Genomic DNA, 25106 nt, shown 5'->3' with positions numbered 1-25106 from the left:
CAACGCCAGTTTACATAACGAAAGCCATTATCACGCCGCATAGGTTATCATGTAAACTAATGTAATCACAAATGTAAATATCACCCATTGTTTTCCTGCAGATACTGTTAAAACGCCAATTTTAAGAAAACATAAACAGTGTTAGTAATATGAAATATTAAAGATATAGAAATTATATTTCCCAAAGTAAAACTGTTAAAAAATGCAAAACACAGCATCCTAGTTAACCGGTTTATGCTGTAGTCCTACCTTTTTGTTTACCATTTCTTTTCCGTGCTTCCTGATTGTAAACGGTTTTCATTGTTTGGCAACCTCCTTGTCAGTTATTATCAGGAGGCCCACATGCTCCTCTTGCCGAAATCCAGATACGCCCTCTGTCTCAATTCAAGTCACGTGGGGTGGAATATTTCTGAAGGCGGACATTCAAACAAGTGGAGGCTTGGCTTTTGACTCGCCTACCGCTCACCTTTGCAGTCCAGCCGAGCCTCCGACCCTGCCTGCACATCGATAGAGGTAATTTGCCACACACTGCAGCACCTGAGGCTCTCTACAGCTACTTCACAGGCTCACATTTGCATTTCTCACCTTACTGCGAGAGGAAATCCACTAAACACCTAATGCAAGATGATATCAGACCCTTAATCACATATTTGGTAACTTCTTTCCGTTCACCTTTCCCATACGCATTTGTGCTAAAAGCATCACTTTAATAATCTTTATTGATTTTCATATTTATAATAACAGTCACATCCAGGAACCGGTGGGTCAGTTTGAGGAATTACAAACTGTTTCAGTGGGTGGATCCCTTGTAATGCCATTCGTTGTATTGGCAGGCTCGTTTTTTAGGTCTCGCCTGAGCCAGCGCTTTAGCGCTGCTCTGGCGAGAGCTTTAGTAAGCGGGATTTGTAAGTGCAAACTAGTGCTTTTCAGGCCGCCAAATACAGTGCATGTGCGCCGGGCGCGCGCACCATTTGTCAGCCTGCTGATCACTTTCGCGGCCTCTTTGATGTTCTCAGTGAGCCGCGCGGCCACTGAGCACATCAAAGCAGCCGCAAAAGTGCTCACCATATGCCAACCTTCCCGGTGTTGCTTGGGCCACGCGCCGCTGCTGCCGCTTCATTCTTTCACCCTATTTGTCAATCACAGAAAGCCTCTTCCAGGCCCATTAGTAGTTTGTGCAGTCTTCTTGAAAAGGGATTTAAGGGGCGCTTGGGACCCCTCGTCTGCCGAACCAACAGTCCTTCCCGCCCCTGTGACATGAAGGAACAACTTTTTGCTTGGCAGCGCCTCGCAAGCTTAGCGTCTTTGGCGTTCTCATAACTAGCCGCGCCGAGGGGACATGCTCCCGCTCTTCCAAGAGCTTAGGCGGAGATTAGGAAAGAGATGAGCAACTGAGCAAGTTCTGCACGTGGGGCTCGAGGTGATGGCACTGGGGCAGCCCACGAGCTAATTAAACCCGCTGGCTCTGCCTGGCGCAGGATGGTTTCATCCCGATCCAGGCCTGCCTTCTGCGCAGGCCTCTGTGCCTTCATGGCCTAGGAGCCCTGCCCGAAGAAGCCCGACCCTCAAAGTGCAGCGATGCCCTCCCACCCACCTCCAGCGATGCCCACAGTGCCCCCCCACCTTCCCACCTCCAGCGATGCCCGCAGTGCCCTCCCACCTCCAGCAATGCCCGCAGTGCCCTCCCACCTCCAGCGATGCCCGCAGTGCCCTCCCACCTCCAGCGATGCCCGCAGTGCCCTCCCACCTCCAGCGATGCCCGCAGTGCCCCCCACCTCCCTCCTCTAGCGATGCCCTCCCACCTTTAACGATGCCCACAGTGCCCCCCCACCTCTAGCGATGCCCTCCCACCTTTAGCGATTCCCACAGTGCCCTCCCACCTCTAGCGATGCCCAGTGCCCTCCCACCTCTCGCGATGCCCGCAGTGCCCTCCCACCTCTCGCGATGCCCGCAGTGCCCTCCCACCTCCAGCGATGCCCGCAGTGCCCTCCCACCTCACTCCCGCACAGACCCTTTGGCACTCCAAACCCCCACTCACCCACCAAGTGCTCTTTCAGAAAATCTGCAGAGGGCAGGGTCGTGTGCACTAGTGACACGGGAATGAAAAGTGACACGGGAATGAAAAGTCACACGAGTGCTCAAAAGCGCACAACTACAATGAAAGTTCTATATATAGAAAAAATAGTGCGTTTCAAAGTAGTTTGCTTAGTGGCTTCAACACTCGTTGCTGACATCTGGCGTGGACGGGTTGAATCGCGTGAGCGCCGAATCTGCCTTTTATCCTTCTGAGGTTGATAAATTGACATGGTTAGGTTATTACAGCGCGTTGACATCCCAAGGTCTGCAGTATTCTGGAGTTTGTAAAAATATGCCATTAATACTATTACTGTGAAGACGAAAGATATAATAGTGGAATGATGAACAGTTTAATGAATTTGAGCGCCAAGATCTGTACAGGGGTTATATATATATAGCCTTGTTGATTATTCTGTGTTTTTTTGGGAAATGCGAAGAACAGATTTGAAATGTGGCTCTGATTTGATACTGTCGGGTCTTTACAACGTGAGAGCAAAGGCTGAGTTTCAAATTATAATATCAATAACTCCTCTTTTATATAACACTTAATACCACATTTCTAATGTGTCTAAGCGCTGTTACTTAATTAAATGATACGTGTGCACTAGTGACACAGGAATGAAAAGTCACACGAGTGCTCAAAAGCGCAAAACTAACGAAAGTTCTATATATAAAAAAAATAGTGCGTTTCAAAGTAGTTTGCTTAGTCCCGGGAGTGGGAAACAGCAGACAGCTGCCATGATTTGTTTCCTTGTGGGAAACATTCCCTCAAGCAACCCGTTTTAACAGTCCGGCAGGAAGGACTTTGATCATTATCTGCGTCACCATCTTTTGTTAATCTAGGAGAAGGAGCCCCAACCTAAGCATCGATTGCTTTTCACCACATGCTAACACACTTAACACTTTCTGCATGCCGTGTGCACTTTCACTTTCATTTGATTCGCCAACACCACTCTCGGTTCGTTGCCCTTGAGCAACGGCAGGCGCTTTTCGATTTTATTTTCTGTGTGCGTTCTTATGTTTCACAATGCCCTGCTTTCCTGACACAATGTGACCTGGGCTTTAGGCTTATATTCAATCACGGGGGGGGGGGGGGGGGGGGGGGAGGTGCGACATGGGGTAGGATAAAGTGTGTGGGGGTTGAGTGCACAGAGCTGCACAGTGCCGGGGTTCTTACGTAAATTGCAGCCCGGGAAAAAAAAAAACCACACCTATCAAAAACTACAAACTACATGAACGGACGCGCTGTGGACAGCGAGCCCGGTAAACGGGAAGCGCGGGAGGCACGAGCTGCGACCTGGACCACGAGCAGCAGTTGGGGCAGCAATCCCCCTGTTGCGATGTGGCCGCTAAAAACCTAGCCAGACAAGGGGAAGTAGAGAGCTGCTTCTCGAGAGGCTCCGGACGGCTAAACAAAGCATAGAAGGGGAAATGCTGCGCCCTATGGAAATTTAATCCAGTAGTAAAGTTCTAGGCGTTGATGTCCAGTGAGCAGGAGAAATTGGACTGGAAGCAGATTGAAGAAGTAAGCTGATAAAAATTGAGAAGTGGTGGAAGTGGTGGAGGTAGAGCGCGGGCCCACAGACCAGAGGTAAGTGGAAAAGATAGTACGTCCCCATTTTTCTTAAAATATATTAAGGGGAAACTAAAGTATACAGGGAGCCAAGAGCCCTCGTGCTCCCGAAGTCTAGCTCACTAAAAGGAAGCAAAGGGAAAATCATCAAAAAAAAGAAAATAAATAAAAAAAAAAAAAAATTGTACATATCCAGGAGGAAAGGCGCCAAGAAAAGCAGAAGAAATGGCCCCAGGGAGAGCTAAAACGAGGAGAATCCCAAAAATTCTTAAGAAAATAGGAGATAAAAGCCTTGGGAGGGATGATAAAACTGTTTTACCAAAAGGTTTGAACGACACAAATGGGGATATGGTTACACCCCCCGGGAGCAAAACACCAGCGACGGGGCCTACGTCCCCTCTGAGCGCAAGCCCGCAGAAAACATTGACAACTTTGAAATCGGCAGGCGCGAAAGGCGGGTCGGCAGTCTCAAAATCTATTAAGGACTTTATCAGCAAACATTTTCCGAAGGAGAGACCAGATAAAGAGATGAGAGTGAGAGAGACACCACTAACTATGGAGGACAATGCCGTACTAAATCGCGGAGAACTTGAATCAGACTAATTTTAGTATCTCGGAGATCCCGATGGAACCACGTTTGTCTTCCTCGCCACGGCTATTCCAGTCGCTACCTACTCAGAACAGAGAGGTAGAGGAGGAAGAAAGAACAAAACAGAGTAAATCCTCATGTGATGAAGACTCTGCCCAGAGGATATCAAGTATGATTGGGAGAGTAAGACTGGAATTCTCCAATGATACCCATGTGGATTTATCAGGTCTCCCGCCCCCATAGCCTGGAGGTGACAGGCTCCTCCAGTTTATCCATGCTTGAGGTAATGCTGACGCTGCAGAAAACCTTACAGGGAATTCTTGAGGTATCAGCTGTAAACAATGAAATTTTAAAAACGCAAAGCAATCAGTTTAGGATTATAATTGGGGAGCTGACACAGATCAAAAACCCAATGCCATCTTTAGTAAGAGCTGTAGAAGTACAGGAGGAAATAATTGTTGATAAGGGGATAGATGTGGGAGAAGTGAATGGTCCTAAGGAGGCAGAACCATTGGTATATATATATCTCGTTGTCCCATGATTATAAAGAGATTTGGGGAAAGGTGGAGTATAAAACAAAATATCCGGGGGCGAAGAAGGGGAAAAAATGCCCCACCTAGAAACCCACCCACAAAGTATCAGGAGAAAGGGAAGGGGGTAAGTTTAGAGCAAAGGCCAAGGAAAAGGGATAAGGTAGTAAGGCAAGGAATAAAAAAAGCTAGCTTGTGAAGAAACAGGAGCGAGTACCGGTAGACCTGAGGGAAAACTAGGGAAAAATATGGCAATGAGCTCTAGGGGGACTTGGTGGAAATACCCAGGTGAAAAGGAGGTCGTAGTTCAAGAATGGGGGATGGAGCCGCCTGTAGCTGCAGGGCCCAGTAACCCAGTCCCAGGGATGAGGTGCAGGAATAGAGGTAAAGAAGAAGTAACCTATCAAAGAAGGGAAGAAACGTTAGAAGAAAGATTAGATATGCGGCGAGATAAGCCCGTAGATACATGGCTATTTTTAGAACCAACAGGATATAAAAAGGGAGGGAAAAGAGCCAAGAAATTAAACCCCCTAAATCGTGCCCAACTCCTCTCCTCATTCGCAAAATGTCCTAGTTTAAGATACGCAAGTACAGAAGACCTAAAAGAAGTGGGGTTCCTGATGAACACTAAAGGACAAGAAATAAGAAAGGTTTTACTCCACTCAGCATTAATAAAAGTAGCGCTGGAAAAGGCAGAAGCCGAGATGCAAAGGGAAGGAATTAGGATATTAAAAAGAGAGGATGTGCTGAGAGATAAACAAGAGAAACCTTTTCTTAGGAATCATGCAGGGTTGGAAGAAAGGCAAATAAAAATGATCAGTTCAGGACGGGATATGAAAGAAGCCCTCGAAATTACGATAACCCCTAAAAATTTAGGGTGGGATGAGGTAGATGCCCGGGTAGGGAATAGACTTGGAGAAATTACATCTACGGACAATGAAGAAGAAGATGGGGATTTGAGTAAGGTTGATTAGGAACAAGGGTCGTTGCACAGCCTAGCCATACTGTCTTGGAATGTAAATGGATATAAAAGAATATGTGATCATGAAAACTTCGAAGATATTCTAAGGAAGACCGATATTGCCTGCCTACAGGAGACTTGGCTGTGCGACGAAACCCTTGCTATGGAAGGCTTTACATATCATGTAAAGCTTGGAAGAAAGAATAGACTTGGGAGACCATCAGGGGGCCAGATAACATTGGTTTCAACAAGGATAGCGACAAGTATAGAATCACTTGAACTGAAGTGTAACTGGGCTTTAGGCAGCAGAGTGTTGATATTGAACAATAATGTAGATGGGGGAAGGTTTATGCATTGTAAATGTGTATATATGTAAAGGCAGAACAAAAAAAGAGTATAAAGCAGATTTGGAACGATTAAAAAAGGACTTGGAGACGTTACAAGATACATACCCAAGAGATGTGTTACTGTTACTGGGTGACTTTAATCACAGACTAGACCCCCAAAAAACTGACTCTTGGCAGAGGGAGTTGCTAAGAGTATATAACATGGAGTTTGCGAAGTTCCCTAGGTGCGGTAGCTCAAACCAAGACGTGGAGCTAGGTAAACTGCTGGGGGCTATGGGCCTGTTCTGCGTAAATGGAAGAAAGGAATCGGCCTGCAAAGCGCACTTTTAAAATAGGGCAGCAAAAGTGCCCCATAGATTATACATTTATTCAGGCATGGAGTTTTCATTTAATCAAACACTTTGAAGTAGGTAGGGCAGATGGTAGTGACCACTACCCACTGATGATAGAATTACAAGTAGACGTGGAATACCCGAAGCGTTTGACAACTAGGATTAGTGATGACCATATAAGGAAATTGAGTGCACTTCAATTAACAGTGGAAATAGAAAATAGACCAGCTGGAGAGGATTTATCCTGGTATGAGGATATGATAAGGCAACTAGTAGATTGCCTCAGGATTAATATTAAACGGGGTAACTATGGGCCACAAAACGGACCAAAAGTACCTTCAAATAATAAACCATGGTTTGATGACGATTACCGAAAAGTAAAAGCCGCTATTAGGCGGAAAGAAAGATGCCTAAGAGATATTTATAATGATGCATTATTGCATGAACTTAAAAAATTAAGGATGAAATATAAGGCAATCATCTTATAAAGATAGATGCTGGATGAACTTACTGGAGGTAATTGAAGATAAAAATGTCAAAGGCTTCTGGAAAATGATACAAGAATGTATGGGGAAAGTTGTAGGATCTTGCAGTGTTCGGTTCTGGAAGATAAGTGGGAAAGTCACCTTGAAGAAATCTATGGCAAATGGCCAAGGAAGGATGAAATAGTATCAAATAATTGGCCAGGGGTCAGGGAAAATGTAAAGGAGCACTTCTCCACAGATCATATTAGGAGTATTATATCAAATTTAAAATTAACACGAGCAGCAGGTCCTGACAATCTACCAGCAGTTGTTATAAAAACGAATCCAGAGTGGTGGGCCGAGTTCTTTTCGAAGATGTTTCAGAGGATACTAATTACAGGAATTCTGCCAGATAGCTGGAAAGGGGCGATTATTAGGCCAATACACAAAAAAGGCGATGTAAATGATCCAAAAAATTATCGCTTGATAAACCTCTTGGATATAGGTGAAAAAGTATTCTCTAAAGTAATCCTAGGTATGCTAAAGGATTGGGCATATGATAACCAGATAGTACCCCCAGAACAGGGAGGATTTAGAGAAGGACATTCGACGGTGGACCACTGTTTTGCTCTCTGGGCCATAGCGCGGAAGTCAATACAACAGAGGGGTAATTTATTCTGCTGCTTTGTGGACTTCCGCGCGGCTTTCGATCTTGTGGGCAGAGAGCAGTTGTGGACAACCCCGATAGGGTATAAAATACAGGATGATCTTTTGGCCTTGATCCAGGCCTTACATACTGAAAATTGGGCACAGATAATTTTGGATAAGGAGGGAGGATTGTCAGGGAGGATCCAAATTGGAAATGGATTGAGGCAGGGGTGTGTACTTGCCCCCTTACTTTTTTCCCTGTTCATAGCAGATTTACCTCAAAAATTAAGAGAGGTTAGAGGAGCTAGCCTGAAACTAGGAGGGAATCACGTACCCTGTTTACTATATGCAGATGACTTGGTGATTATGGCCCAGACGGAGATAGGTCCACAGAGAAAATTAAATAGGTTTAAAGACTACAGTGTGAATAAAAAATTAGTAGTGAATATGGAGAAGACAAAAATATTATGCTTCGGGAGGAATAAAACAAAGTTTTTATGCAATCTTGGTATAGAACGCCTAGAGAGAGTAATGGAGTATAGGTACCTAGGAATGTGGTTTACGAGTAATTTAAAATGGAATACTCATCTGGAAGCGCTAAAAATTAGGGCAGTGGCCTCTGTGAAGGGCCTAAAAAGATTTAACAGCGTATATGGAGAGATGTCGGATAGGCCGGTTATAAAGGCCTATCTAGCAATGGTCCCGCCACAATTCCTATACGGGATAGAAGTACTTTATTTAAGCGGAAAATCCAGCTGGGACAAAGAAGAGGGAAATATCCTAAAAAGCTGGTTCTCGCTGCCAAAATCATCTATGGTACAAGCAGCAAGACTAGAGCTGGGAATTACCTCTTGGGCCATAACAGCCTGTATGGCACTAATACGCTTCTGGCAGCGCTTAGGGGCAGAGGAGTCTCAAAGTATCCCAGTGGTGTAAAGCGGAAATTGCCACGAGTGAGCTGTCCTGGGCAAAAGAGGCAAAAACTGTAATAAAGGAAGCGTATGGAGTATTAGGTTTAAGGCTTGACCCGCAGCTAGGCTATCCCTGAATAGATAAGAAAGAACTCAGGTCATTGGGTTTTGACACGTCCTGTATACGTGACCGGGAGTATGTTTCGCGAAAAACTTCAGTATCCCATATGACCTTGGCTTGGGAAAAGGATAAACATTACCCGTATATAGATAGGTTACCAAGTCACTATTTACGACGTGAGGTGCTAAAAGTGCGAATGGGGATAAATCCCCGTTATATGAATAATGGGGTGAAAAATCTCATGATAGATTATAGCGGGAAATGCACTTGCACTTTGGGGACCCCCTGTGATATTGTACATATTTTATTTGATTGTATGAAATTTTTAGATATACGAAAGGAGATTCTACGCCCAATATTTATAAAATACAGAATAATGAGTAGGACGCAAGCTGTTGAACTTTTAATGGAAATGAGGAACTTAGACATAGCTTGCGCCATGGGGAAATTTATGTGTAAGGTCAAAGTGATTCTTAAGGGCACAGAGTAACCCTTGTATGTGTATGGTAACGTTGTTAAGCGATGGCGCAACTAAGAGATAACAGTACTGTATTTGATCTATCGGAAATATTGGATGTAAAGGTATAAACGTAGGAATTACCCGGTTTTATTAATTTTAGAATATTTTGTAATTTTTTTAAAAAAGGATATGAAATAATTTAGGCGTGTTGAATATGCGTCATATTTTATATATGTATTTTAACAGATGGAATAAGAATTAGTGTACATACTTTTATGGTTGTAACAAACTAAATAAAGTTAAATTGACTGACTGACAGTGCCGGGGTTGTTTTGCCATAAATACTTGTTCCTACTGACAGCAGTGGGCGTAAAGATAAAAAGTAATTTTCTGGAGTTTGCCTACAGTTTTGGAACGCTTCTACGTGAGGCTTTCAGTGCCACACACTATCGGCAGTAACATAAGGCATTCATATTTATACAGGGGAGTGCATTTTAGAATGTAGCCCCTTGCAATTTAGGGGTTTTGAAGGAAAAGTAAAACTGATGCATTACTCCTAAAAGTTTTTATGCAGCATCATAAATCATTTATTTTCGAATCTGACCATTTTGTCAACATAAGTGAAGGGACAGATGAAGGTGAAGCAGTGACCTAAGTGTTACAGAGTTTGGGAGACAGACGTTTAGTCCTAAACAGGCAAGGGCCTACGCCCTACTGTGGAAATTTAGCTTGCAAACTGAACATTATCTGCGCCATCTTGCCTCTCCCCAGCGCCACGCATAGCAAATGCACGGTCGCCATTTTAGGCACCCCACTCTCTCTCCCCGCTCACTCTCGATCGCCAGCGCTTTCCCCCGGCGCTGCGAGCATCCCCCGCGCGCCGGCCACCCCCGCTCTCTCATACAGGCCATAAACCCTCTCCTTCTGCGCGACCCTGCTACGGAGCCACATCCGACCGACATCCCATACATGGTCATGCCTCTCCTTTGATAACCCCCTTCCTCTGCGCCCCATTGTCCGAACTGGTCCCAGGCCATCACCTAGCCCTGCGGATGCAGTTTATTGCCCCTACTGTAAGGGAAACACCCCGCATCAAAGGGATTACAGTAGATCAAAGCCCCTACCCCCTGAGACCCGGCCGGTTGCACACACCCCCGGGAATTAGCGGAATTCCCTGCTGCGCGATAGCCATCTCCCACTGCGGGTAGGGTGGGAACCTCTACTGTAACCATGTGTGGGATCGGATCTGAGCCGGGGCTTCAGGGGATGTTCTTTCAGGCATCAAGAGAATCTCAAGAATGTACTATATGTAATAAAGCAATAAACCGGTGTATAAGAGACCAGGTCTCAGAGATGCGGTTAGAGCACCTCGTGACGATACCTTGCTGTCTGATCTGATGTGTTCTGCTCCGACGGAATAAAACTTTGTTTCCTGCCTTCCAGTCTCCGGCGCCTGCCTCTTTTATTGGTAAATTACCGAGTGGTATGAGAGGCGATTACCGCCGGGCAAATACTTGAAAGGTTACCAACTGAAACTGCCGCTACCATTTAACAATTGGCGTCCCAAACGTGGGCCCCATCAGCGACACGTGGATCCAGTGGGAGAGGTCCCGACGACAGAGTGAACGACTGCAACGATCGGGAGAGCTCCTGCCCAATAGACCCTCGTCTGGCAGCCGATCATCCGAACTTCACTGGTTCCGAGCAGACCTCTCTCGAGTGATCTACGGTCCTGACTGGGAACCATCAGGAGTGCCGCGGCAAATACGGAGAGTAGAGGACGATCGGGCGCTGGAGGCGGAAGACGAGAAACTGTCCACGCGGTCCGGGTAAGGTCGTGATACACGACAAATTGAGAAATAATTGATGGATTGTTTGATGCTTTGGAAATACTAGTATTGCTCATTGATTGTGCTCATTGATTGTTCTCTTTGAGATATTCGCTGTCTACAAACGGGGAGGAGTAGAAATACTCTCTCTCTCTCCCTTTGCAGATAGTGAAGGGTAGGTAACGCAGACTTTTGTCCCCGTTGAAACCCGTCGTGCCTATCTTTATCTCCCCATTGATTGATTGTCCGAACATTGATTGTTTTGGAGAATAGTGCTTTTTGAGATATTCTCTGTTTGCAAATAACGTAGAATAGGAATATTCTGTCTAGTCTTTGCAAATAGTGAAGGGTAGGTAATGCTGACTTTTGTCCCCGTTGAAACCCGTCATGCCTATCTTTATCTCCCATTGATTGATTGATTGATTGATTGTCCGAGCACTAGTTGTTCGATATTGGTTCTTTGGAGGTATTCTCTGCTTGCAAATAACGAAGAATAGAGATATTCTGTCTAGTCTTTGCAAGCAGTGAAAAGATAGGTAGTGCTGACTTTTGTCCCCGTTGAAACCCGTCATGCCTATCTTCTCCCCACTGATTGGTAGTTGGTTCTGCCCGGACCGCTTATTAGAGGTGAACCATCCGGCTCCTCTGGAGGGCACCCCTAATAAGGACATGTTCACTAAATATGGACTAGTCGCCGTAGCTTATACCAAGCTATGGCATAAATATACAAAGAAGGACCCCGAGAGACAGTGGCCACTGATGGGATCCTTCGACGACCATAAGATAGAGGCGCTAGAAATAGCTCTGCGTAGCAATAAGACGACGCCTACTATGCTTGACAGTATCGGCATGTGGCGCAAAGAAGCGACGCAACGGAAAAAGAGGGAAGAAGTAAAAGCAGAAAAGGAATTACGAAAGGCAGCTCACCTTGCCGCTAGAAAGTTAGAAGAAGACATAAAGGAGAGAAGGGAAACTAAACTAAGACAGGAGCCCGAAACCTCAGGCCAGTACGCTGTTAGGACCCCTTCTTTGCTCTACCCTGAGTTGTCCTCCAAGCAGCGAACGAATGACGAGTTACTGTTAGGTCCCCCGATCATTTACATGCCCCCTCCGTATGCACCCTCCCAATCGATAGTGCAACACCCACAACCCCCGAACACGAGCGAAAGCAGTACAGGGGCCTCGGCCCTCACGGCCTCCACGCCGGCTGAGCCTCGTGCCGAACCCAACGTCGACTACAACGCTAGACGACCATGAGATAGGAAAGAAAGAGTCCACCAGAATGAATCGATTAACTAAGGATGAACGAACAGGAATCGACAAGATAGTAAAGGCACTGGTAGGATCCTTTTTGACCTTACAAAAACTAAAATAACGCTAGGAGTTAGCCCTTTGTGGGACATATGAAACCAAGGGAAGGAGTCAAGCTCACGGTCGAGACGACCGCGAGGTAGCCCGACTCCATTACTCTCGCTACCTAAACATGTCTGCCCTACTGCCCACCCCGCCCAATAAGCATGACAAAATCCCGCACAAACGGAAGCCTGCTGACACCCACCATCGACGTCACCGAACTAGGGCTAGATCGCGCACAATTGGGCTATGTTATTTTTCCGATTGCACAGTAACCTCCTTGTGCTCGTCATCAGACTACAAATATGTACAAACACTCCAACGAAGTAATGTAGTTATAACATTTTAATAACTTATAGGATATAACAAACACACCAACAGGGTAAACAGGTTAAAACACGTTTTAAAACAACTATTTACATGACAGTCTGCTGCAACCTCCATCCCAAAGCCTTAACGTCCACGTGACACCGTCCTCGCCTCTCCTTCCTCAGAATTGCAACATTGGCCCGTTTTGGGCGGTCCCTCTTAGTTGACTTTGGGCTATAAAAGCCATGCAAAAATCCCTTGACATCAGTGGCGGGCGATTGTGCGAATAGGCCGGAGGCTATATGAAGCGCCGAAGTTCTGGCAACACCAAGGCGGAGCCCGCCACGCTGTGCGGGCCTTTCCGCTTTCTCTTCTTCTTTCTTTAATGAGGGCTGGTGCCCTGGCGGGGGGAGGCGACGCGGACGGGCCTCCCCCACCTCCCCAGGTGGAGGCTCGCCGGGCACCCCAACCGTCTTTAATTCGCCGGCCAGCTAAGCTGCACCCAGCCATCTTTTTCATCGGCCTGCTGAATTTCACCCTGGCACGCTGTGCGGATCTTCCCAGTCACTTCTTCCTTCAATAACGGAGGGTGCCCTGGCGGGGGGAGGCGACGCGGACGGGCCTCCCCCACCTCCCCAGGTGGAGGCTCGCCAGCAGATGAGGGCACCCCAACCGCATCTTTCACACGTCAGCCAGCTGAGTTGCGCCCTGCCACTTCATTCGCCGTTCGGCTGAGCCGGCACCCCTGCACGCGGCCGCCAGGCAACCACCCAAGCACCGGGTTCACCAGGACTGCCGCTAGCACCCGACGTGAGGAGTGGGCCCCCGCAGCAAGGTAATCGGGGACCCACCCCGGTGGTGATACCATCCAAACTGCTGTCGTCACTGCTACTGGAATCACCCCGGTGGCAGTACCATCCGAACTGCCGCTGTTACTGCTGCTGGCTCCTCTCCGGTGACTGTACCGAAGAGCTGCTGCTACTGCTGCCCTTGAACTCCGGCGGTTGACCCCTCCGGTTCCAGGCCTGGCCCACCGTGAGACTATTCTGGACTCGAAAGCTTGTTTGCTAGGGCATGGGCCCCACCCTTGACAGAACGCTCCCCTCAGCCTTGCAGAATTGGTTGGAGTCATTTGACATTCGACTCCTGCGGACTTCCGGTAAGGACAAAACCACCACCATTGCTCTTTTTGCCCCCGGGCGGCAGCCACCTTGCCTCCGCTTGGTGCAGTGAGACAGTAGAGCGTCGGCGGAAGAACCCGCCTGCTGCCCCGCCCTAAGAACAAACCGTGGCATTGCTACAAGGTTGCAGTGACGCCATGCTGACGCAAAGTTGACGCTAACGAAAGTTCTCGAACTACCGAAAGGAATTCTGGTTCAACAGCTAATTCATGGAAAGACTTAGACTGTGCACTGGCCCGACCCCGCCCCAAGATGGCGCTGATGTAGGAGTGGCCTACAACTCCTTGTGGCTTCCAGCCACGTGACATTTGTGTTAAAAAGAGATATATAAATATATGTATGCGATGCTTTCACACATGATGGTGGGGGAGAGGGGGGGGGGAACCGATTTTTATGTTAATCTAGTGTTGCTCATGTTGCTCGACGCCTCTCGCACCGTGGCCGGCCTATAGCGGCTGTAGGCCCGTATTTCTACACTGACATTGTTTTAAATAAAGGGCTTCTTAAAAAGGAATTACGGAATCAGTGTCATGACTAATCATCTGGGTTGTTGAAGGTTTCTCTTTTAAATAAAAGATTATCACTCCTAAGCGAAAGCATACAGATAATACGGACTCAATTTGCCTAAAATATTTTTGTTTAACGGAATTTGTACCCATCACGCCTGCCCCCCTTTTTCCAAGAATTGTCAAATCAATAATGAACTATAACTTAAGGTATATGTCGCACGCAAGGTATGGTATCCTGCACCATAATACACGACCAATTCAGAAATACATGCACGACCAGGGAACCCGAATTTAGGAGATGAATGAACTAGAGCATCTTTGCCTCGAACTAAAGAATAATAGGTCCGTGGTATTACCCACCCCTGCGGCTAGCCTGGTACATGGTAGGTAGAACTTTTCGTGTCTGCGCGCGCTGGGGTATTTTGAATACTACACCTCCCCTCCCCTCTTATTTTCCCCTCTATAGGTCACGACGAAGTTCCGACTGAAGAGTGGAGTGGACATGGACCGCACCAAGTTCAATATCAGGGAAAACATAGACAAACGTTGTGAGATAGTGCGTAAAATTACAGACCACCATTGGGAACATGAAAAACTGTATGATATGATTGTGCGTGTGTACTACGATTATACGATATGAATGTGTATGCATTTCATGTTCGGGTCACTTGAAGAGAGCGTCATTGTATGATTGAAGTGCGCGTCCACCGATCAAAGGGAGGAGAATAAAGGGTCAGACAACCCATAAGATAAACTACAAAATACTAAAGGTACGCAACATGCATAGGAATAGAGGACAGGAAAGGAGAGGTCCCCGTGCTCGACGCAGCCCTGAGCCTCCGTCTTGATGCATGTACTGTCACCCCCTATCTGGCATTTGTGTGTACGTGATCACCGAATTTATGTCTTTTCCCCGCTTGTGTTTTCTTACATGGAACAGACCCATGCTACTCCATGTTGTGTGTGCACCAAGTGGCCTATTATCTTACCCATCTCTCTCTCTCTCTCGTTTTGTGTCGTATGTATGCCAAAATAGCCTACTTGATGCGTGCGTCTCTGTCTCTGTGTCTCTCTCTCTCTCTCTCTCTCTCTCCCCCCCTCTCTCTCCCTCTCTCCCCCTCTCTCCCCCTCCCTCGCAAAAGGCTCTTTCTTGCCCTCTTTTCTTCTTGAATAAATTAACGACATACACCTCTTTGGTAAGTGTATAATTGGCCTGAACACAGTGGTGTTCGAACTAATTGACAGAAACAAAAACGACCATACTTTACCACGTTACTACCTCTCCTTTTTACAAACGTTAAGCCTAATCGGCTGAGAAGGAAAGGACAGGTAAGACGACTGATGTCTCCCAATCTGACCCTCAACACGGGGACTATATGTCAGTGGTTTTTGTTCTTAAGGGACACCATCTCCACCGCCCAGAATTACCCCTGACCAATTAGCCCGAAATAGAATGTCTAAAGCACCCTGTTCTCCCAAAGATAACTCCAGCCCTATACTAGCCGTCTCAGAGTATCCCGAACGAAACAGCTGATGGCCCTGTTTTAAACTGATAAAGGGTCACCTACTGTATGAAAAGGATACTCGTGAACGCATGACCGTAGCACCTCACACTTACGGGTATTACCAAACCTTGTATTATAGGGCGCAGAAACTGACACCTAGAAGGCCAGACGATGGACAGGGACACCCACAGAACCCTGCACCACAGCAGTAATTAATAGATTAGTAACACGCACCCTAACACCAGAGTTAATAGACACCAATCATATAGTAACAGATAAGAGCATTTCCGCAACTACTCAGTGGTTGGGAGAGAGAATGAAGTATGTAAATGTCTTCCCTGCCAAAATCCCTAAGACTTTCGTTTCTTATAACCTATTCAAGGATAACCTGCAGCCATCGGAAGAGAGGGGTCGGACGTGACGCACAGTCTGGCTGCGGATCATAAAGCATCTATGACATCGACCAAGGGGGAAGCGACGAAGCAAAAAGGGTGTGAGACGAGACACCATTATCAGAACGATAAGCGCGAAGGGCTACATCGAGGCCCCTGCCCACTGACCAGCGTGCCTGAAGTCTCAACCCGTCGGGCCCGATTGATGGGCCCAGTGCTGAAAGATTCTGCTCTTCTTGGTCCGCATTTTTGATCCGATCCCACGCCACCCCATTCTCTTCCTCTTTCATTTGGACTATGACTTTGACCTACTACCGAGGAACAAAAGGCCGGCACCCTGTCTCAAAGTACCTGTGGTGAACTGTGTTAAGGAACAGGACTGTGATCAAAGAACAGTGAGTGGTCACACCCTGCCACGTGAGAAATCGGATTTGAGCTGGACCTTAGCTCCACCGCCGGTGCTCAACAGTGCCAACGAAAGAAGAACAACAATGAGAGCTTACCAGTGATAGCTCTTTATAAAACAAGGACACTGGAAAGAAGGACCCATGTCAAAGTTGAAAATCCTCTCCCAACCACCTTATTATATTAACTATCTTCATGATGTTGCATCAATCACTTCCGACTGTACACTGAGAAGTTAAGAAAATGTAACTTTGTATAGTAACATTCATACAACACCAGCCATGTACACGACTATACTGCAACTTTGAATGTACTTCCTCCTCGCCTACTTTATCAAACTGTATGAGACAATGTACAAATGTGTCAGATTACTCCTGCCTACCCTAAAGACTCTGTATCTTTAAATGTATGACGAACATTGACGATACTGTAACTGAAAGGCTAACAAAGGTGAATATTGGCCGGACAAGCTGGCGAGATATGTTAAAAGGGAGGACTGTGGAAATTTAGCTTGCAAACTGAACATTATCTGCGCCATCTTGCCTCTCCCCAGCGCCACGCATAGCAAATGCACGGTCGCCATTTTAGGCACCCCACTCTCTCTCCCTGCTCACTCTCGATCGCCAGCGCTTTCCCCCGGCGCTGCGAGCATCCCCCGCGCGCCGGCCACCCCCGCTCTCTCATACAGGCCATAAACCCTCTCCTTCTGCGCGACCCTGCTACGGAGCCACATCCGACCGACATCCCATACATGGTCATGCCTCTCCTTTGATAACCCCCTTCCTCTGCGCCCCATTGTCCGAACTGGTCCCAGGCCATCACCTAGCCCTGCGGATGCAGTTTATTGCCCCTACTGTAAGGGAAACACCCCGCATCAAAGGGATTACAGTAGATCAAAGCCCCTACCCCTGAGACCCGGCCGGTTGCACACACCCCCGGGAATTAGCGGAATTCCCTGCTGCGCGATAGCCATCTCCCACTGCGGGTAGGGTGGGAACCTCTACTGTAACCATGTGTGGGATCGGATCTGAGCCGGGGCTTCAGGGGATGTTCTTTCAGGCATCAAGAGAATCTCAAGAATGTACTATATGTAATAAAGCAATAAACCGGTGTATAAGAGACCAGGTCTCAGAGATGCGGTTAGAGCACCTCGTGACGATACCTTGCTGTCTGATCTGATGTGTTCTGCTCCGACGGAATAAAACTTTGTTTCCTGCCTTCCAGTCTCCGGCGCCTGCCTCTTTTATTGGTAAATTACCGAGTGGTATGAGAGGCGATTACCGCCGGGCAAATACTTGAAAGGTTACCAACTGAAACTGCCGCTACCATTTAACACTACGAAGAGAGGATTACCCAACTTCATTTGATAGCTCTGTATAAGCAAACGTTTTCCCTTCCTACTATCAGAGTATAGATGAGATTGAGCTACCCATTTATTCAGAAAGATTCACAGAGGAACAAAATCTAAATCTTTTCAGGGACAAGAGGCATCCGAGAACCCATGGCAGGTGCCATAGACCATTGGAGAGTGCAGGCAGTGCCCAACCCCCTAATAAAATTCCAAGTGTCCCCTCCTTATAACTAGGCCTGTGCGGTAAATTCCGTTCTGTTTGCGGAATTTGCAGAATTTAGGTAATTTCGCGTTCCGCGGAGAACGCGGAATTGCCCAGAATTCTGCTTTCCGCGGAATTTTTGCTTGTTCGCGATCTGAAAATGCGTGTTCGCGAGATATTTCCCCCCCCCCCCGAAAACAGCGGTCGCGAACAGGAAAAAAGCATCGCGAACAAGCAATTCCGCGTGCTCGCGGAATTTCTGCGTGTTCGCGGAGATTTTTAACCATTTCGCAGAGATTTGCGTAACGCGACTACGCAAATTCCGCCCACCCCTACTTATAACCTTCTCTTCACATACCCACACCTGGCCAACTAGTCATTCCCCACTGACATTACCACTCGCTCTACTGTTACCTTCGTCTAGTCCACCCACCTGCTCCCTGACAATAGCCCACCTCACAAGCTCTGCTCCTCCATCGCATAAGCCCCCTAACAAAAATTGATCCTGCTGACACCGCCTAAAACAAACAAACATTGGCATAGCCAATAGGTCTCGCCTTTGGGACCATATAAGTGTTTGGCCATGCGACGGTTGATGTTGTTGCACCAAGGATATTGTGCTGGATAACTAAACACTTATAAGGTCCCAAAGGCGAGACCTATTGGCTATGCCAATGCTAGTTTTAAAACTGGCACTGTAATGACTACCTCGTACTTCCAGATTCGTTGTAAAGTTTTCTCGAGCTTTAGTCTGGATAGGAATAGATGTTTCCTGTCATTAATATATGACTAGCATGTAGTCAGTATTTTGTATAACTTCAATAATAAATGCAGAAAAACAGTCAATTTATTCTCACGATTCTCCCGTAACGGATAAAATGTGTGCTGTATTACGTCGGATTTCCACTATGTGCTAGGGTATCAGTCAATGCCTATGATGCTTTTCATCTAACCTAAACCAATGGACCCGATAAGGCATCATGCAGCACACTCTTCAATTTTAAAATAAGATTGAAATCATAAAAGTTAAGGTAATGCGGCTATTGCAAACTTTCTGTACCAGTGCCATCAAGGTCCATCATTTGTCTGGTGAATGTGAATGTCCCTCTCAAGGGAGCAGCCAGAAAAATACATTACCCTCCCCCACACATACACTTTTAACCATCTCCCAAGTAGATCTGAGTGAAGGGGCGAGGCTAGTGAATCCAGGAGATTGCTCTTCTGAGGGAATTCTATAATTCTTTAATTTCCTTTCATTCTTCTCTCTCCGTTTCTAGTCCTTCTTTCTCTCTGTCATTCTTCCTGTCTTTTTACATCTTGCTTTTCTGTCTCTCTATCCTTTTTGTGCTTTCTTCCATCCATCCATCCATTCATCCAATGACTCATATAGCCATACATCTATACATCCATTAACTTTCTTTCTGTCTTTTCCATCCACCCATCCTTACTGCTCTCCATCTTTTTTTATTTTCACCCATCCTTTCTTCTCTACATCCTTCTTTGTCATTTTTCTTCATTCTTAACCCATCCTTTGTTACATCCATCCATTCGCCATTATCCAGGATGTGGCGCGCACAACAGTTTGTGTACAGGCTCTCACCTTGGGCGGGTGGACGTGGAGAGCGCATGTGTTTACAGGATTGATTCGCTCACGGGAGACACCCCCATGGAACGGACTCACTCTGTGGCACCCAGCATACACGCGTTGGCAGATGAGTGTGCCAAGGTCCAGTAAGCGCTTCTAGGTGGCACTTGTTGCTGGGCTGTCCCCTTCAACCTACAGTGCCAGTAAACGATAACAGCAGCTATTTACCAGCCCTTTTAATAAATCACTTTAATGCCCCGACACTGCTGGATCTAAGGGCAGAGTATTTCTGCACTAGCGCGAGACCCAATCAGAAAGTGCCTTAGGTCATGGTTGCCATCTCTGCCTTAAAGTGGCAGTTGCTCTTTTTTACTATGCCTGGCAACTGCGAGTTCTGCTACACTTTGAACCCAGTTTGGCCCTTGGGGGCCCTTTTGTAGTTTTTCCTCGGCATACGGCGACCTTTACTTTAGTCTCCCATTATTCCTGTGGCCTACAAGATTTGCTGATTCCTCAGAGCCCTTTTCTTTACCTTTTGACCTCTGGCTCTGGAATATTTAACTCTTTCATTTTACGTGCGTTAGTTCCGTTGTTTTAATTGAAACAAAACAAAAACTACAATTCCCAGAGTGCACTGATTTGTCAAAAGAAATACCAAGAGGGCCAGCGTAGTGTCCTGGAGTCGGTGTATACTCATCTAGCAGCCCTAAAAGGACGCGGAGCTAATTCGCTTACCGTGATGTGAGCCTCTTAACTGATGTAATAACTGGGCGGTAAGTAACAGACTGTGGCAAAGTGGCCCTGGCGCACAGATGTACTAACAAGCATTTGCAATGCAATAGGTCTCGCATTTACGCGAGTTTGAGCTATTGACATTGCAAATAACAATGCCTTTTAATTTTGTTTTCATTTTAAAAACATAAATAAAAGGCAGTCATTTATAATGCCAATAGCTTAAACTCGTGTAACTGCGAGACCTATTGCATTGCAAATGCTTGTTAGTCAATATGGCAGGCGCTAGTCTGTGTACATACTCTCTTTTCCATCCCACTCTTTCAGAGGTGGTATCATGCTATTAGGTTTAATATTTCGATATGCGTAAGGATGCACGCGGGGATCTATCTGCGTGATGCTTTCATTAATTACATCCACACTATGCCTCTGGTCTCGAAAGGGAAAAGACGTTTTGTGCAACAAACACAGCAGCCGGCGACTCGAACTGCAGAAGTGAAAACCTGCTATAGTGCACAGATGCAACTTTTTCTTGTTCGTATTCCACACCACAAAGGAGAACATTTCAAAGCGACTTCAAGCTCGGAATGTATGCGAGTTTGTGAATTCTTGAAGCTGGGCGACTTTTATTTATGGCTTAAATACTTCTCCAAAATCATTAGTATATTTTGCAGTTTCATATAGCGCGGACTCGACCCACAGGCATCGAAGCACTTTACAGAATCACTATATATTACAGGCGTAGCCCTTCATTGTGGGCAGGGGAGATACGGTGATCTGGACAGGATTACTGGATATTAACACTTCCGCTGAGACTCAAACCTAGGTCCCCATTTCCAAACTCGACAGCTTTGTCGCTCTGCCACATTCAAGATGTCGCGGGGCAGACAGCGAGCATGAATTACACTGCAACGGCATGGGCAGACGGGGCCAAAAAAAAGTTTGAACCTCACGATCTGCCTATTGAAATCTGTCATTGACGAGTGGTTTAGTGCCCCAGGGCCTGAAGCTGTATCGAAACGAAAGCCTTACCTGGGAAAGTAACAGTATCAGTGCGCGCAGTCTATAAACATCCGGGCAAGAGGGTCGCATCCGTGGCGCGTTCTACGGATGCTTCAGCTGCCTTTGAAGAAAGGCGCGTGTGATTCTTTTAAAGAGCACGCCTCTCTAGCCCAAAGCCAACCAAAAACTAGCTCAAATACCGCCCAACGGGCTAGTTGTTGAATTGAGGGGAGTGGAATTTTGTGGCATGATGGGGAATTGAGTGGTGTGGAACTGTGGATAGCTTTGTCTTTTGGTGATGAAAAAAAAAACAACTGGTAGGAGCTAAGTTCTAGATTTTTTTTAGTTTTATTGAAAATGTGCAATCGTTCTTTTTGTTGGGTATAACAAGTGTTTAGATAATTATGCATAATAAATATAGTACACAATTACTACAAAAAACTGTGATGGTGAAATCTGCAAAATTAGAAATCCGGCCTTGAAAATTCGGCAAATTAATTTTTGTAATGCATCACAGAGGAGGGGAGGGCAGAAGGGCGCGATGGAGCAACATGGAGCGTGGAGGAGGAAAGAGAAGCACAGGGGGACTGCTTGAAAATATATGCACTCTCATGGAGTGCTTAAGACCAGAAAAAAGCAGTGCTGTAAAATTAAGCAATGGAATGACAAGTCAATTAGGAATGCTCCAGGGAAGGAAGAGACAGACAATGGAATGCAAGGTAAGAAATAAGAGGTATGAAAATGAGAGTAACTGTAAATCCAACCAATGTTGAGCAGCCGGTGGCTGCAAGCCTCTTTATGCTCTTGGTAAAGCCATAATATGACAATCAGACAGCTGTATGAGTATGTATGTATGAGTAATTATCTTTAAAAGTGGAACTCCACGTTCTATAAATAAAAAGTTTTTAGACTGGTAAAAACTTTGAGTGTAAGTTGAACTTAAAAACGCAAATGGCTTTGTGATTCTGTTCCTGAGTGCATATCCATCCCACCTTATTTCAGTTTCTGGCATCTATATCCAAGAGGGAGGAGAAGTGGCTGGAGCCTGGGCAAAACGGTCTCAACATAGGCCCCTAAAACTGCCGAGTGTGATTGAAGTCAAATGTATTGCGAATAAAAAGCATGCCTCTTGGGTGGGATTTGTTCTCTGCCAGTAAAAATACTGAGTGTTAAACTTGTACACAAAGTAATCTGTTTTGTTCTCAATGGGCAGTAAAGATAAGTAAATGTGCATTGTCCAGCTGTTTCTGCATTGTGCATAGTAGGAACATCTTTCAGAGGTTCTTCTGCTAGGGGAAGGTGGCCTCGTGGTATCCTACCACATGAAAGGTGGGTGAATGGGGCCCCCAGATACCACACTATGCGGTAGGATGCTCCTAAGCATACACCTCCGACACTGCCACCAGCAAACAGATGGTCTAAATGTGAATGTGGTGCGCCCGCTCAATGCCAGTCCACTCTCACCACAACTGCTCAATGCCAGTCCACGGGCATGTGCAGCCAGAATTAGGATTGTGCAGTTTTATAGGCGCACAATCTTGCCTAAACCATGATTATTGGGCAATGTGTCATTCGTAAAGTCAATTTTCCATATGCTTGATGGCAGGAGACTTGGAATGAGCAGAAACTGTCTCCTGGGAAGTATGCTAGCAATGTTTTCTGCGTGACTTTACAAACCGCTTGGACAAAACACTGAGCTGTTACTTTGCCTTTTGTACATTGGCGAATATTTGGCTTTGGATTTCCATACAGACGATTGCCTGGAAGCAATTCATGCCATCCCTGTAATTTTTGCCAAAATGACATGTTATAAGCAGGAACAAGCATTGGCATAGCCAATAGGTCTCGCCTTTGGGACCTTATAAGTGTTTAGCCATGCAACAGTTGCATAACTAAATACTTATAAGGTCCCAAAAGCGAGACCTATTGGCTATGCCAATGCTTGTTTCTGTTTATTACTGATCTGTAGTAATGGCGGCACCCGTGCTTTAGCTTAAACATCTTAAGCTAAAGAATTGTCTATTTCTTTACTTTTGAAGCAATCTCAGCACCCGACTTTAGCCTAAGATGTTTAAGCTAAAGCACGGGTGCCGCCATTACTACATAGAAGTAATAAACAGAAAAAAAAAAGCAAGCGCCCGCTTCGAGAAATGACTGCCGTGGCGGGGGAAAAATGCTACCGTCGGCCACAGTTTGCAGGGCATGTGTGCGAGTGGTGCGCGTGCAGCAGTAATCACGCCATATGGCGCCTCTGCTCAAGCACGCGCCCGCGCACATGCCGGCGGTAGCATTTTTTTAAGCCCTTACTTCAAGTCTCGCCAGACCAGCGCAAGCGCTGGGTCAGGCGAGACCTAAAAATAACTGACTTTCCTTTGCCCTATCCTGTATCGTGTGAGGGAGGCCTGAGCTGTATGACGATTACTTATGACATCCAGACCTTCCCTATTGACAACAGTGGCTCATGCACCTACTGCGTATGATCATCCCCTCAGTCAATCAATCAATCAAGTATCTGTAGAGCACACTACTCATCCGTGAGGGTCTCAAGGCACTAAGGGGGGGGGGGGGGGGCATAGCCAATTTCAGATTGCTCACTTATTGTCCTGAAGATGATCTTAAGTCCCTAAAAGATCGAAACTCCGTCGACCCCTACAACGGGAATTTCCTTAATTGTATATACTCATGCGGAGTTCCTATTTTTGTTGTCAATGTGATGTTATGTTTTTAGTTCACCTCACTTTGTCACATCACGCACTTTTCACTTTATGTGAGCACCTGATTACTCTGATTTCTGAAAATCATGCCTGTGTAAAATAAATTGTCTATTTTACACTACATATGCTCCCTTACTTTTGTGCTCCCTCGATGATTAATTGTATAGATAAAATATAACCCTGTGTCCCCCTCAGGGATCACACTTTCTGCACCGGACCCACTGGGGTCAACATTGAACCATTGTTTCCCTAAACATATAATCTAAAGCTAGCATGGAAATGGAGTGAACAATTGTATCAGGATATTAGTCCTGGAGATATTGTAGATGCATTAGAGAAGCTAGATGTGGCAGTACATTCTACTTATTTAAAGTTGCAACAATTTAAAACCATATGCATGCTTTATTATACTCCAGAACGAATAGCTAGGTGGGCGTTTGCTAATGGGACAAACATAAGTGATAAAGGTATATGCGCTAAATGTGGACTAGCTGCTGCAGATAGTCTGCATATGTTTGTTACTTGTCCAGGTTTATCAGCTTTTTGGAAGGGTGTTACACATATTATAGGAGATCGTTTAAAAATTGATATACAGCTAACGGAAAGAGAGAGCATGATTGGCAATAAGACAATTCTCAACTTTAGACTACGATCTCTTATATCAGTTAGCACAGTAACAGCGCGACTTTGTATTGCCAGTGCATTGGTCTCTAAAAATCCGCCTAGGGCTTTGGAATGGTGGGTAATGCTAAGGGAAATAATTGAAAGAGAAATGGCTATAGCCAAGAGTAGGGGTATTCACTCTGGGAGGAAATTTTACCGAATCTGGGGGGTTCATGTTAAATACAGAATAACAAAAATGATAGGTATCGTTATGATACTTTAATCTATGTATTTCTTCATTTATCTCTTTTATGTCTATTTCCCTTTGTTTTTTTAAAACTTTCTTTATTCTTTTTATTTTTTTAATTCTTTTTTTTTTTCTTCTGGAACGTACACATTTTTGATACATGCTTCTTCTATGT

The 25106-nt window shown here is 45.9% G+C and overlaps 1 protein-coding gene across 1 annotated transcript in view; it reads right to left on the bottom strand.

Moving 5' to 3' along the window:
- The window catches only part of LOC146796817 (metalloproteinase inhibitor 3-like), an 85415-nt gene extending 63859 nt beyond the window's left edge, over window positions 1-21556 (bottom strand). Inside the window, exon 1 of the mRNA XM_085629541.1 lies at window positions 21398-21556. The gene's annotated coding sequence lies outside the window, so the exon portion shown is untranslated. The remainder of the gene's footprint in view (window positions 1-21397) is intronic.
- Window positions 21557-25106: the final 3550 nt, after the last annotated feature.

Source organism: Triturus cristatus, chromosome 10 (assembly GCF_964204655.1).
Source record: "Triturus cristatus chromosome 10, aTriCri1.1, whole genome shotgun sequence".
In the NCBI taxonomy this organism is placed as follows: domain Eukaryota; kingdom Metazoa; phylum Chordata; class Amphibia; order Caudata; family Salamandridae; genus Triturus; species Triturus cristatus.
Note: the sequence above shows the minus strand (reverse complement) of the source record. Positions and strands in the feature narration are given on the sequence as shown.